Consider the following 3909-nt stretch of genomic DNA (forward strand, 5'->3'; position numbering starts at 1 on the left):
TCGTCTAATCCTAAGATAATGTTATAATTTGATTCATCTCCATCCCTGTAGCAGAGACATGTAAAACCAGAGCATTGATTTAAAGTAAGAGATGACTAGTTTTAAGGGGATCTGAAGAAGAATCCAGTCATCCAAAGGCTGGATGGGTCTGGAACGCACTGCTTGAGGAGGTGGAGACAGTGAATATGCTCCAAGATTTAAGAAATATCTAGATGAGTATGCAAGTTGGCAAGACATGACAAGGTTATGGTTCAAATGTTGCTAAATGCGATTAGTACCTCTGCACTGAATGACTAAAATTTTCATCATGAAAACACAGTATTTCTTAACACTTAAACCAAAAACAAATTCACTTCACAGTTCCATGCACAATATGATTTATTTGTTTTCCATCATTCTTGAATTGTCAGAACATATAATATCACATACATAATGCAGAAATTTCAAAAGGAATTTGTGGGCATGTTTGAAAGTATGAAGGCTTTATCTTCAAATATGTATTTTGCGCACTAATTCAGATTTTAGATTTCTTGTCAGAGTACTTGCCCAACATCACTTACAACCCTGAGATTCCTTTTTCCTGCGGGCAAGGCAGAATTACCATTAATTGGTAGTGCAAAAATTAAACTGTACACAGCATAAACATATAAATAATTAAAAGAACTATAAGCAGATAACAAATGTAAATAAACTGACTGTGAAATACAGAGAACAAAAGAAAATCAATAAAGTGCACAAGAGTCCTTAAATGAGTCTCCAATTGAGTTTTTTTTTTATTGAGTCTGATGGTGGAGGGGGTTGTCTGGTGGTGCGAGTCTTGTGGCACCTAAACCTCTTTCCTGATGGCAGCAGCGAGAACAGAGCATGTGCTGGATGGTGTGGGTCTTTGATGATGGCTGCTGCCCTCCAATGGCAGCATTTCCTGTAGGTGTACTAAATAGTGGGGAGGGTTTTGCCTGTGATGTCCTAGGATACCTTCTGGAGGGCTTTATGCTCAGGGGTATTGGTGTGCCCATACCAGACCATGATGCAGCCAGTCAGTACACTTTCCAGCACATCTCTGTAGAAATTTGCCAGGGTTTCTGGTGTCGTACCAAACCTCTGCAAACTCCGGAGGAAATAGAGACTCTGACGTGCTTTCTTCACAATGCCATTTGTGTATGGGGTCCAGGAAAGATCCTCCGAGATAGTGACTCCAAATAGCCTAAATTTTCTTATCCTCTCTACCTCTGGTTCCCCAATGTTCCTGGATTGTATACCTCTAGCTTTCCTTTCCTGAAGTTAACAATCAGTTTCTTAGTTTTGGTGACGTTGAGTTGCTGTTGGTGCACCATTCAGCCAAGTTTCAATCTCCCTCCTGTACGCTGCCTCATCCTTTATACAACCCACTAACATAGTATCGTTGGCAAATTTGTAGATGGTGTTATCGTACCAAGCTACACAGACGTAAGTGTAAAATGAGTAGAGCAGGGCGCTAAGAACACAGCCCTGTGGTGCTCCGGTACTAATGGAGAATGTAGAGGAGAAGTTCTTACCAATCTTCACTCATTGTGGTGTAGTGGTGAGGAAATCCATGATTCATTTGCATATCTAATTGAATACAATTCATTGAATATATGTGTATTACATTTGCTTGCTACTGTCACCATTCACTGTTTACTGATTGCAGACAAAGGAGCTTCACTTTTGATCAGAGAAGACAAATATTTCTACAAATATTTGTAATAGACAACATTTTACATGTCATTAAAACTGATGCATCAGTAAAGCCTTTGTGAGTGGTGATTTATTTGTTTTGAGATTATTGATTGTATCCACATATAAGAATCAGGTTCATTCTCATGAACACGTGTCATGAAATCTGTTTGTTTTGCAGCAGCGCGATTGTGCAGAACAAGGTGTAAAATTACACAAATAACAATTCTGTAAATCTGATGGCAGAGGGGAAAACTTGTTTTTGTAATGTTTAGTGTGTTTTCAGGCTCCCGTACCTCTACTAATTAAAGCAGCGAGAAAAGGCCATGGCCTGGGTGGAAAGGCCTGGGTGGTGACACTCTTAATCATAGAAGTTGCATTCTTAAGGTACAACCTCTTGGAGTGAAGACTGATGCTGGCTGAGTTCACAACTCACTGTAGTCTTTTCACCTCCATACCAGACAGTGATGCAATCAATCAGCGTATTATTGTGTCAGAATGATCTCAAAGGTGCACTTATAGAAATTTGCAAGACTTTTGGTGACTCACCAAATCTCCTCAACTCCTAAATAAATATAGTCACTGGCATGACTTCTTCATGACTGTATCAACATGATGGTCCTAGAATAGGCCTTCAGTGATGTTGTCACCCAGGAATTTGAAGTTTCTTACCCTTTCCACTGCTGACCCCTTGATGTAGACTGGTTTGTGTTCTCCTGGCTTCCCCTTTCAGAAGGGGATCATTATAGAAAGTCAACTCTTGTCAATTTCAAGAATTACATTTGTGGGTGGTTTTTACCCCCTCCATAAATCTTCGTCCGCGAAGCCAAGCCAAAGAAAGAGGAAAAAAAGAAGACTCCCAATAAAATAAAATTGCACAGGATGTGGGAAAGATGAAAATCTAAACTAAAATTATTTCAAAAATGCAAATACTGGTACTAGAAATCTGAAAAATGAACAAAAATGCTGGAAATATTCAGCAAGTCAGGAAACTGAATGCTTTTATAAACAATTTCTTCTATATTCTCTGCTTTAAATCTATGTTGCCTTTGTGGGAGATGTGTTAATCTGAAGCACATCTCGCACAAATTTGTTTGGATTGGAGCCCAATTAATCTTGTAATCTGTGCTGTTGAAATTTTATCAGCAATTGGCTATCTTCAGAAGCAAATGGAAAGTGTGGTAGGAATGTACTACTATTGCCTAACTTTGCTGTACTTTAATTGAAGCTAGAAATTCTGGACGGAGGATCCTCAGGCAAATTTTCCTCCCTAGTTTCCAAAGAGACCTACAGTATAGAACAGGCTCTTCAGCCCAACTTGTTCATACTGGCCAAATTAGCATTCTGAGCCAATGTATTTACCAGCATTAGTTCCATATCCTTTGCACAGCACTGGAATGGCATGCTAGGAGAATGCAAAGGCTGCTTTGGGATATTTCTGTCATTGTATGGTAAAAAGGACAAATCTCTATTGAGATCATTGACTTTGTGAATTAAACTAATTTATTTAAGACATTTATTTATTTAAGGTTATTTGAGTTTCCAAGATTGGTGGGTGAGGTGCAGATTCATTAACTCGTATATTGTGGCATAGCTGGCAAACTTTACACTCCTTAAGTGAGGGTAAAGAAGACGATTGTCTTAAAATAAATAATTACCGATGGTAGACTTCAGAAATAAAAATACAGTAGAAGGTGCTGAAAACACTCAGCAGGTCATGCAGCATATACAGATTTTGAAATAAAACATTTCAGTGCAAATATCTTAATGAGAAACAAAACTAACATTTTAGATCAAAAATCCTTGTCATAAAGCTTATGTTCTGCCATACAATAATTTTCAAAATAAACTTCTTTTTGACCAGTACAGAAAACAACATCATTATGAAAACTCTGGAGCACTTAGGATGTTTCTGGGGAGTCCTTTTGTGGTATATTTCCCCAAGAAAAAAAACTTCTGCTCACTCAGGTTGGTGGAAATTCCAAAATTCGGATAGGGCAAGACAAGGTGATCCCTTCAAAGGAACCCATCACTTAGAGCATGTCCCATCTGAGGGTTTTGACTGCTCCACGAGAGCCAATGTGTGATCTGGTTGAACATTTGGTTTTGATCATTGGAAATCTTCACACATTCTGGAATTGATAGAAGATCCTGGTATCCCTAATTGAGGATGCTCTGGGCATTGGTACTACAGAGTAGTATTTTTTTTCTTCA

The 3909-nt window shown here is 38.6% G+C and overlaps 1 long non-coding RNA gene across 1 annotated transcript; it reads right to left on the minus strand.

Moving 5' to 3' along the window:
* Positions 1 to 360: 360 nt before the first annotated feature.
* LOC138743893 (uncharacterized) lies at positions 361 to 2126 on the minus strand. Its single transcript, XR_011345100.1, has 2 exons — positions 1992 to 2126; positions 361 to 580 (listed from the first exon to the last, which is right to left on the minus strand). It is a non-coding gene; the product is annotated as an uncharacterized lncRNA (long non-coding RNA).
* Between the last annotated feature and the right edge of the window lie 1783 nt (positions 2127 to 3909).

The sequence above is a fragment of the Narcine bancroftii genome, chromosome 10 (genome assembly GCF_036971445.1).
Source record: "Narcine bancroftii isolate sNarBan1 chromosome 10, sNarBan1.hap1, whole genome shotgun sequence".
NCBI classification, from domain to species: domain Eukaryota; kingdom Metazoa; phylum Chordata; class Chondrichthyes; order Torpediniformes; family Narcinidae; genus Narcine; species Narcine bancroftii.